The sequence below is a fragment of the Nyctereutes procyonoides genome, unplaced genomic scaffold (genome assembly GCF_905146905.1).
Source record: "Nyctereutes procyonoides isolate TBG_1078 unplaced genomic scaffold, NYPRO_anot_genome, whole genome shotgun sequence".
Taxonomy (NCBI): domain Eukaryota; kingdom Metazoa; phylum Chordata; class Mammalia; order Carnivora; family Canidae; genus Nyctereutes; species Nyctereutes procyonoides.
Window position 1 is genome coordinate 7,258,624 of NW_026575028.1, and position 11,912 is coordinate 7,270,535.

The following is an 11,912-nucleotide window of genomic DNA, read 5'->3' on the forward strand; positions in this document are numbered from 1 at the left end:
AGATGATTAAATATGAAATCCCAATAGATTAAATATGAAAGGTGAAACTTTAAATTTTTCAGAGTAGATCTATTAAGCATGTAAAAATACTAATCATAAGACAATTGATGTATTTAGCTGTATTAAAATTCAAAAATTTTGTTTATCAAAAAATGAGATAGAAACTAGGAGAAAATATCTGTAAAGCATATAACCAGATCCAGTACCCAGAATATAAAGACCTTCTAAAATCATTAAGATTAATAACCCAGTTGCACAATGGCCAAAAGATAAAAATTAGGTGTTCCAAGGAAAAGAAAACCCAGCTGATGAATGAAAAAGATGCTCAGGGATCCCTGGGTGGCTCAGCGGTTTAGTGCCTGCCTTTGGCCCAGGGCATGATCCTGGACTCAGGATCGAGTCCCACGTCTGGCTCCTGGCATGGAGCCTGCTTCTCCCTCCTCCTGTGTCTCTGCCTCCCTCTCTTTCCCTCTCTCTAGGTCTATCATAAATAAATAAATCTTAAAAAAAAAGAAAAAGATGCTCAGCTTTATTGATAATTAAAGAAATGAGCTAATAAAATCCCCTTTTACATTAACTAGTTTGACAAAAATTTAAGTCTGCTATTACTAAGTGGTTGTTATAATGTAGACCATTGTGGACTTGTATATACTGCTTGTAGGATTGTAAATTGGCATAATCACTCCAAACACCATTTTCTTTTATGAACAACAATATTATTTATAACACAAAACTATGTACATACATTATGACTCCATTTTCAAAAGGTTTGAAAATAAGGAAAAGTAAATATTAAGTTTGTGGATACACACATATGTGATAAAGCTACTCTTAAAGACAAGGCAATAATAAACACAAAATTCAGGATAGTGGGAGGTAGGCAGATGCAACCATATTAATCATGTTCTAATTCTTGGGTGAGGCAGTGTGTTCAAAGATGTTCCTTTTGTTAATATGTTTCATAATAGATTTTTTACATTTACTTTTTATACATAAAATTCTAAAACAAACAAACAAATATCCTTTAAAGAGAACACCACTTTGTTAAGGAACAGAAAAGGCCTTGTTACAGAAGGTAAAAGACTTAAGTTCTTTTTTTTTTTTAAGATTTTATTTATTTATTCATGAGAGACACAGAGAGAGAGAGAAAGACAGAGGGAGAAACAGACTCCATGCAGGAAGACCGACGCGGGACTTGATCCCGGGGCCCCAGGATCACACCCTGGGCCAAAGGCAGCGCTAAACCCCGGAGCCCCCAGGGCTGCCCCAAGACTTAAGTTCTTTTTTTTTTTTTTAATTTTTTTTTTATTTATTTATGATAGTCACACACACAGAGAGAGAGAGAGGCAGAGACACAGGCAGAGGGAGAAGCAGGCTCCGTGCACCGGGAGCCCGACGTGGGATTCGATCCCGGGTCTCCAGGATCGCGCCCTGGGCCAAAGGCAGGCGCCAAACCGCTGCGCCACCCAGGGATCCCAAGACTTAAGTTCTTGAAGCAAAAATTTCAAAATTTGACTTGGGCTGTTAGAATGCGCTGGGAGCCTGGGCTGGTAAGACATGAAAGTGACTCAAGCCAGTGGGTGGAGGGTCATTCTGTACCCTGGGAAGTAGCAAAAGCTAGAGCCATCCTGGTGCCACATGGCTCACTGATGGAGTCTCAGGACTCAGGCACCCACTGGCAAAGTGTGAGGAACTGAGAGGGGAAGACGTGACAAGTGATGTGTAGACCGAGCTGTCCAGCCAGGCGAGGCTTGGGGTTGTAGCCAGCTCTGGACTGCATCCCAGGACTGATCACAGCCTGATTCCTGCTACAGCAAAGGAACAGGAACTAGCCAGAGCCACTGCACAGGCCTAGCTGAGCCTCAGGCAGGAACCAACTAGAATGGCCATCATTTTTGGATCAGGCTTCCCAGAAATACAGGAGCCTGGCACTAGACCAGGAGAAAAAAAAGGATAGAGGAAAAAAATCTCACGGCAGGGTGGACATGACGGTTGCATGCCCTGCACCAGTTTAAAAGCACTCCCTGGCTGCTGGGGCTCTCTTCTCACTCACTCTATAAGCCTAAGGCTGACAGTACCATCTCATGTGTCTTACGATGCTATTTGAGGGCCCTGGACAAACGAGCACTTCCCCACTTTTTGGTCAGTGCCTCTAATGCCATCAGTTTCTTAATTAAGCTTTTCTCCCTCTATGTTCTTACAGCACCAAAGCTGCTTGTAACTGTCCTGTCTCCAACACATGTGGTGATATAGTGATATAATTAAAAATAAGTATTTCATCTTCATCTCAATTCCAGACAAGATCCTAAAATGCTTCTAATTTCCTGAGCGAGAGGGTGATAGGAACACCTTTTGTTTTAATATTTGGTCTTAGTCCAAATTTGGTCTTGGTTCCTGACACAAGAGCTTCTAAGACCCTTGGATTCTCCAGGGTGATAGCAATGCCTTTTGTATGCTAATGAGATTATTGTGGCTGGGGTCCCTACCTAGCTTCAGGACAGGGTGGAGGGAGTGAGGTTGGGAGTGCTGGTTATAGAAAGACCCAGACCCAGGCATGACTGGAGGGTTAGAACTTTCGATCCTTGCCCCTAGGGAGGAGAGAGGGGTCAGAGGCTGAGTTAACTACCAGTGGCTGATGATTTAACCAGTCAGGTCTGTGTAACGGAATTCCCATAAGAACTCTTAACAGTAGAGGTGAGAGAACCTACAGGTTGGCAAACAAACATGTCAAGCTGTGGGAGTGGCATACCCAGAGGGCATGGAAGCTTCCCCATACCTTACCCTATGCATCTCTTCCATCTGGCTGTTCCTGAGTTATATCCTTTATAATAAATAGATAAATGCAAGTAAAGTGTTTTCCTGGATTCTGTGAAGCATGATAGCAAATTATCAAGCCAGAGGGCAGGATTGGTCATGGGAACCTCCAATTTATAGCCTTTTGGTCAGAAGTACAGAAAGCCTGCAACTTGCAAGTGACATCTAATGCAGGGTCATTTTTGTGAGGTTGAGTCCTTTAACTTGTGTGATCTCTTGCTAACTCTGTGTCACAGTGTAGTTAAATTGTAGGACACTCAAAAAAAGAAAAATTGTAAGACATTCAGTTGGTGTCAGAGAATTAGTTAATGTGGGGGGAAGAAATCCACCTGCTTGGTATCAGAAGTGTTCTGTGGGTAGAAATAATCATAGTATATGTTCTACCTCATTTTAGGACTATATGTCTATAGATTACATTCCATTTTCTAGGCCATCAGCATTTTAAGATTGAGCTATATCTGACTTCTTCATATTCCCTGTTAGCTTCCTTACAAACTTATGTGTGAATATCTCAAGAAATATTGATAAATTTTAACTAAGCTTTTTAAATCTGATAAAAAAGGAAGACACTTGCAACTATTATTTTCAGCTTCCAACCCTTTAGTATAAATTAGTTTTCAGGATTTTTTTTATTAAGGTAGATTTTGATGAAGAAATTGAGACAAAGTTAAGCGGAAAAGATTTAATGAAGAGGTTTCTTGAAGCAAAAGGGAAAAATAATATGTGTCCCCTCAGAGAGATAATTTTTTTAAGATTTTATTTATTTATTCATGAGAAACACCGAGAGAGAGAGAGAGAGAGAGAGAGAGGCAGAGATACAGGCAGAGGGAGAAGCAGGCTCCCTGCAGGGAAGCTGATATGCTTCCCCAGGACCCTGGTATCACAACTTGAGCAGAAGGCAGACCCTCAACCACTGAGCCACCCAGGCATCCCGAGAGATGATTTTTTTAAAAAAAACATGATTCATTCAGTCCCTAAAATATTGTGGAGAGCTTAAAAATAACTAGCTCTCTATAGACTGATATGGAAAGTTATCAGATATATTAAGTGGGAAAAAAACTTGCAAAAACACATTGTGACTCTTATTTTTATTAAAACACAAATCAAAATAATTATATGCATCTGTTTGGAGCAATGAAACTATTCTCTATGATGCTGCAATGGTAGATACACGTTATAAACTTGTCAAAACCCATCAAGAAGGTACACACCAAGAATGAACCCTAATGTAAATTATGGACACTGGGTGATAAGATTGTGTCTGCATAGGCTTATCATTCATAGCAAATGTACTATTCTGCTGGGGGATGTTGATACTGGGGAAGGCTATATATATATATATATATATATATATATATATAGGAACAGGGAATCTATGGGAAATCTCTGTACCTTCTGTTCAATTTTGCTGTGAACTTAAAATTGCTCTAAAAAATAATGCCTGTTTTAAAAATGTTTAAAGAAAGCCAGAAAAACATCATAGAAAATTATATGCATCTTTGTTGTGAAAAAGGTTCTAAAAGATACAAAATCCTAAACAGTGATTATCTCTATGGCCACATTTCTCAACTCTAAGACCCAGATGACTTGAGGACATTGTCAAAAGTGTTAAAATTCCTACTGCGATGCAGTAGATTTGGTGTGACCTCTAAGGCATCTCAGACAAGCTCCCAGGCGGTGATAAGCTGGCTTGCGAGAGCTGATTGTTACATTTTCGGGAATTTTGTGACTCAATTATTAAATACAATCATTATTCAAAATTAAATTATAAAAGCTTATAATTAAATTATATTTCACAGAGACAATAACTACTCACAACTCACTCCCTAATCATATTTTGTGTTTTACTCTTATCTATGCTCTTGAGGTTATACAGACAGACAGACTGCTGTATCTGCATGGCAGACATGCTTTACAATCTACTCTGGGCTACTCTGCCCAATTTTGCATTCAGTGACATCACAGTGGCAACATGAAAATGTAGCCATGTGTAGCCATGTGAGAGTATTTACACCACCATTAATCAGGTACAGATCAGGGCTTTTTTTCCCAGAGAGTCAAATACTAACCATTTATCAGCATACCATTGCTGTCAGGCATATGGCACCAGTCTAGGGCATGGAACTGATGTGGAAGAGAAGTTTCAAGAGCAAGAGGAGGAAAAGGTACAGAACAAGGAGACCATGAACATTGTATACAAATTTTGGCACACTAAGGTTTCTTGTATTCCCAGCTTGTTCCTGGCATGTGGTGCTCAACCAGGCTTTGCAAGCTATAGGAACGAATGAACATCATGAACAAGAGTTTCTCCTGGGAACACAGGATGACCCACTTCACTTCTCACAGGGCTGGGGATGAATGAGCTGGGTGTGTGCTCGTGGGGGCCCCTAGCAGAGGAAGCCCACAACTGGTCCTCCCACTACCTCCCACCTCAACATTTCCTGTATGATGTTAGTTCCCCAATCTGGTAGCCAGTATTTACTTAACTCTGCCTCTGGAGTTTAGCAATAACCATTCAGCAAGGAAAGGCCGAGGCTGCCCAAAGTACTGGCCAAGTGAACACCCAGCCGGGCCTGGGAGTGGACAGTGGGCGCCACAGGGGACTCCAGCAGCCATGGTCTGGAAGAGGCTGGTCCCACACGTGCATCCCTTCAGTCTGCCTTCCCACCACCACCCATGCCTCCCGGCCCTCCCCTGCCTCCAGAACCCTCTCTCTAATCCCAGCTATCCCTCCTGCCCCTACCGCACCCTCTGACCACCCTGGACAAAGCTCCTGAGTAATGGAACCATCTATCCCTCCAACTCCTTCCTGACAGCTCTCTCCTCCCCAAACCAACTCTCCAGAACAGAGGGCGGAGCAGTGGCATGGCTACCCTGGTGTACCATCTGAGCAGACTGAGGCCAAGCACTCCGTCCTGGTCATCCTCCAAGTCCCAGGTCCAGTTACGTTCTCTAGACCCCTGGAGGAGGCAGCTCTGCCTCTGTGCTCTGTTAGAGCAATCTGTCCCGCACTCCCACTCCCCACCCAGTGAACATGCCAAGTCCCAGCTGTGCACTGGCATTGTTGTAGGCGACAGAGATCCAGAGTGCCAGACAGTCCTCCCAAAGAGCTTATACCTAGTGGCAGGAGGAAGTCAACGAGCAAGTGCCATGGACTGAATGTATGCTCCTAACACTCATAGGTTGAAACGCTAACCCCCAGGGTGATGGCATTTGGAGGTGGAGCCTTTGAAAGGTAATTAGGCTTAAGATGGATCATAGAGTGGGGCCCTCAAGGTCAGACAGCACCTTTAGGAGCAGAGTAGGAGACACAAGATCTCCATGTCTATGTGATACCAAGGAGCCCAAGGGAGGCTACGGAGAAGGCAAACCAGGAAGACAGCCCTCTCCATGAACTCAACCTACTGGCACCTAAAACAAATATAAATTGGTAATAAATGTCAGGAGGCAAACAAAGTAGGATAAGGCAGGTAGCAAGTGATGAGGCAAGTGATAGTTGTGGAGGGTAGTCAGGAGGTGCTCTCAGAGAAGGTGATGTGGGAGCAGAGAGCTGTGTGAGGGACAAGCCATGGAAAAGTTCAGGAAAAAGTAGTCAAGGCCAAGAGAGCTACACACAAATGCCCTGAGGTGGAAGATGCCAGCTTTGCTGATGGCAGCCCCATGTTACCTGAGCAAGGGGCAGCGTGGTAGGAGCTGAGGCCAGAGACTTGAAGGCCCAGTCATATAGGGTTTTAGGGACCAATGAAAGGAACATAAGGTTTACTCTGGAAGAGATGAGGAACTTCTGGAAACTTTCGAGCAGAGAAATGACACGATCTGATTTATGGCCTAAGAGGGCCCTTCTGGGTGCTCCACTGAGAACAGACTATGGGTAAGAGGGTGAGGGTAAAAGCATACAAACTAGCAAGGAACTTTGGGTGGTGGCTTAGACCAGGAGACTAGGAATGCAAGGGCGGATTCTGGATCTATTTTGAAAGTAGGTCTGACCAGTCGTGCTGATGAATTCTTTATAGGGTGTGAGAGAGGGGTTGAGGATGACTCCTGAGGCTTGTGACTTAAGTGGATTAAGTCTGCATTATATCATGCCTTGATATAGGGAACTGTCTTTTTCTTCCTCACTGTGTTCTCAGAGATATAAAGTGGGAGTGGATACAGTGCATGGCCAGTTGATAAGGGAGAGAGGAAGGGAGGCAGGAAGGAAGAAGGATGTGAGGGAACGGGTAGATGCAGGAAGAGTATGTATGCCATTAAGATCTCTAAAGTCCTGCCTGGTAGTCAACAGTTCCCAGAATGACCCAAAGATGTCTGGCAACTTGCTGGGCCCTTCTCAAGGGTATTCTTTTTTTTTTTTTTTTAACTCTCTGCCCTCTGTTCTTCATGTATTTATTTCACACACACACACACACACACACACACACACACACACAAAACACAAGAAGGGGGAGCAGGAGAGGGAGAAGCAGGCTGCCTGCTGAGCAGGGAGCCAGACATGGGTCTCCATCCCAGGACCCTGGGATCATGACCTGAGCCCAAAGCAGACACTTAACTGACTGAGCCATCCCTCAAGTGTATTCTTATATCCACCCGCCCTCCCAAATTCCCAGCCCAACCCCTATCCTTAAATAAGAGCAATGCATTGGCAACTAGCCTGTTGAGACCTGCTTTTACTTCACCTTCGAGTTCACCTTCACATGGTTAAGCAGCAGATCTGACTGCTGTAACAGGCAATCCAAACAACTATGCTGCAAATGAGATAAAAAGCATTTCTCCCTCATGCATTACTCTCTACATAGTAGTTCAGGCTGCTACAGCAGCTCTGCACGGTGGAGACCCGGCACCATCCATGTTTGCTCTGCCATCCCGGGGGAATGGGACAGGGTTTGGAGGGGAGGTTACTGGCCGTATCTCTTGGTCTCAGACAGCTTGTCACCACATCCGGGCTCTGGAAGGAAGAGGAAGGAGTGGGGAGAGGAGGGGGCCAGAGAAGAGAGTGCTACCCTTTAAGAACATGTCTAGAAGTTACACCCAACACTTCTTTTTTTCTTCTTATTTTTTCATTTTTTAAATAAAGATTTATTTATTTGTTTATTTATTTATTTATTAAGAGAGAATGAGAGTGTGGGCAGGAAGAGGAGCAGAGGGAGAGGGAGAGAGAGAATCTTTAAGCAGACACCCTGCTGAGGATGGAGCCCCACGTAGGGCTCGATCCCAGGACCTTGAGATCATGACCTGAGCCAAAACCAAGAGCTGGTTGCTCAACCAACTGAGCCACCCAAGTGCCCAATTCCCATCACTTCTGCTCATACACCATTGGCCAGAATTTGGCTGAGTGGCTAAAAGGAGTCTGGGAAATAAAGACTTTATTCTGGGAAGTCGTGTTTCCAGATAAAACCCAATGACTGTGAAAGAAGGGAAGGAGAATGTGGGGCCAAGTAGCGGTTCTGCTTTGTAAGTCTCCAAAGCAGTTCCATCTGACCTAAATATCAAGCTCCTGCTCCCTGCGTAAGCCTCTTGGGATAGGACCCAGGTCAACTCTTTTCATTTTTTTGTGTGGAATTTTTCAACATATGACCGATGCCCACCTGTAAAGCTGTACTCCATCTTTACAACACTCAGTGAGGTGTGTGCTTTTACCTATAAAAGAACTAGAGGTAGACAGGCAGGAGTACTTGCACCAGGTCATGGGCTGATGGACATCTGGGGTCCGAGGTCAGACCATCTCTCCAGATTCCTGGCTCTCACGTCTCACTAACAGGGCACTTACTGGATAATTACTGTGATGTGAGGGAGAGGTAAGCCCTACCACTAATCCCATCACTACTGGAATAGTCCAGGAAAGGCACCTGCTAAAGATTTGTGTGACTTGATAGAACACAGACAAGGGTACCATTCTTGCTGAAGAAGAAAAATCCACCCACCTCTGTGCATCTGGGTATGTGACAAGAGACAGAGAGGTAGAGCTAAGCAGCCAGGACAGATCTTGGGACTAGGCAGGATTCAGCCAACAACCCCAGTGCGGACAATCTCCTTGTCTACAACATCTGGGGTGATTGGTTAGTGGCTGAGCCACATAATCATTGACTATGTTTAATATCATTCCTCACGAGATCTGTTCTTGGTCAGTCCCAAAGTGTCATGTCACCTTGGAGAGCTCTCTCTGCCTCAAGTTACAGTTCTACAAAAGAGAATGAGCCTATCATACTCCCACCAGCCACCCCCAGTCAGCTCTGAGGACATTGCTACAGCAGGAGAGGTGACAGCCCAGATTCTCCCCAGGCTCCTCTGGGACACCACCCAAGCCCACAGCATCTTCCACCCCAGCATGCTCCCTCCCATGCCCACAGCTCCTGCACCCCAATTTCCACTCCTGAAGCTACAGCTCCCCACCCACTGGCCCACAGACCCAGATCACTACTACAATGCAGAGCAAGCTCAGAAGAACTGAGGGAAAATCACAGGCCTTAGAATAGTCTAAGAGACCTTCAGATGGTCTCTCAAGGCCTTTCTGCCACAATGGCGCTGGGTGGCAAAGCCTTGATGAGCACACAACGTGTGGAGCACTGCCTAAGTCTCTCAGCACGTCACTTAACCTAACTCAGAAGTCACTGGCTGGCCTTGGTGTCCCCTAGAGCTGTATGGCTTCAGCCAATCTCTGTGTCTCCATGTTCTCATCAGCAAAATGATGATAATTTTAGCCCTAATAGGTTGGTTGTGATGATGAAATGAGTTACTATAGTTGATTCTTGGTATTCAAGGTAGTGATGTTCTGTGAAGTTGCTGCACATCAAATTGGCAAATATTCAACCACTGCCCCTCGGGAAGTACAGGAAGGATTAGGCGCCTGCGAGCAGTCACATTTCTATCAGCCCTTCAGTACATAACCTGGCTTTATGGGTTTCCGTTTGAAAATACATGATTTGACATCTGTTGTAGATTCTTTCACGTGACCTCATAGCCGACAACACTACTACTCATGCCCAGATGAAGCTTCTCTAACACGCCTACTTTCCTCGTCAGGCAGGTTATAGCCTTTTGGAGCTTACAAGCCCTAGACAGCGCTTCAGCACTATACTTGGCAGACGTTTTTGTTGTTCTTTTTTTTTATTTATTGAACTATAATTGGTGTGCACTGTTATACTAGTTTCAGGTGCACTACGTGCTGATTCCACAATTCTGTACATTACTCAAGGGCGCACTGCGAGAAGTGCAGCCACCATATGTCATCGTACATTATTGCAATAATGTTAACTCTATTCCCAATGCTGGACTTTTCATCTCCATGACATTTATTTTGTGACTGGAAGTTTTTACCTCTTAATGCCTCTTCTCTGTGTCACCCATCCCCACTCACCCAGCTCCTCTCTGCAAATACCACTTTGTATTTAAGAGTCTGTTTGGTCTGTTTATTCATTTGTTTTGTTTTTAGATTCCACATGTAAGTGAAATCATGTAATATTTGTCTTTCTCTGTCTGACTTATTTTACTTAGCCTACTACCCTCTAGATCCATCCATGTTGTTGCAAATGACAAAGTCTCATTTTTGGGTATATGGTATATTCCATTGTATGTATACACCACCTCTTCTTTATCCATTCAGCTATCAATGGATACTTGGGCTGCTTCCATACTTGGCAATTGTAAATGATGCTTCAGTGAACATAAGACTGTACATATCCTTTGGAATTAGTGTTTTCATTTTCTCTGGGCAAATACTCAGTAGTGGAATTACTGGATCATATGGTAATCCTATTTTTATTTTTTTGATGAAACTCCATACTGTCTTTCACAGTGGCTGCTCTAGTTCACATTCCCACCAACAGTGCATGAGAGTTTCCCTTTCTCTACATCCTCTCCAACACTGTTATTTCTGGTCTTTTTTATTCCAGACATTCTGACAAGTGTGAAGTGATATCTCATTGTGGTTTTGATTTGCATTTCCCTGATGATGAGTGATGTTGAACATCTTTTCATATGTCTGTTGGCCAGGGGGTTTCTTCTTTGGAAAAATGTCTATTTAGGTCCTCTGTCCATTTTTAAATCAAATTGTTTGTTTGTTTTTTTAATGTTGAGTTGTATAGGGTCTTTCTATATTGTGGATTTTAACCCCTTTATTGGCTATATCATTTACAAATATATTCTCCCATTCAGCAGGTTGCCTTTTTATTTTGCTGATGTTTTCCTTCTCTGTCCAAAGGCTTTTTATTTTAGTGTAGACTCAGTAGTTTGTGTTTTTGTTTCCTCTGCCTGCAGAGATATATCTAGGAAAATGTTGCTAAGGCTAAGCTAATGCCAAACAGATTACTGCTTATGTTTTCTTTTAAGAGTTTTATGGTTTCAGGTCTCACATTCAGATTTTTTTTCACATTCAGATTTTTAATTCCTTTTGAGTTTGTTCTGGTGTATGGTGTAAGACAGTGGTCAGTTTCATTCTTTTGCATGTGGCTATCCAGTTTTCCCAACATTGAGGAGCATGTTAAACCATGAAATCACCAACAAAAAGCACAAAAACAAGAACAACATGGCACCATATAGGCATGAAAAAGGACAATAGGACCTGAAACAAGAGGGAAGAGCATTGCCTTGTTCAACCTCAGCTGGGAACACGTACACTGGGCAGCTCAAATGTCTCACTGCTATGACTGTGAAATGACTGAAAACATCACTGAGTGTTGATTTGGGAGCTACACATAAATGTTAGTAAGTAGGTGAATTTGCAAAGATGGAATCCACAAGTAGTGAGGATAAACTATATAGAGAAAGTCTTTAGTATAGTGCCTGGTGTGTAGGAAGCATTTCATGAACAGTGTTACTTTCTACACTCTACAATGCCTGCTGAGACAAATATTGCTACTCTCATTTTATAAATGAGGAGAGAGAGTTTGAAGGACTGACCCAGGCCACAGAGTTGGCAGTGATGGTGTCAGAACTTGAACCCAGGTGTACGCCCAGCCTATTTTCTATGCTGCCTAGAACCGCGGGCCCCTGCTCCTTCCAGCTGGCCTCTGCACCAGCATACAGGCACTGGCTGAATATGATACACATGCAAGGCAGGCCCCTCCCACACAAACAGAATGCCTCATGTTTACACAAGAGCTTCC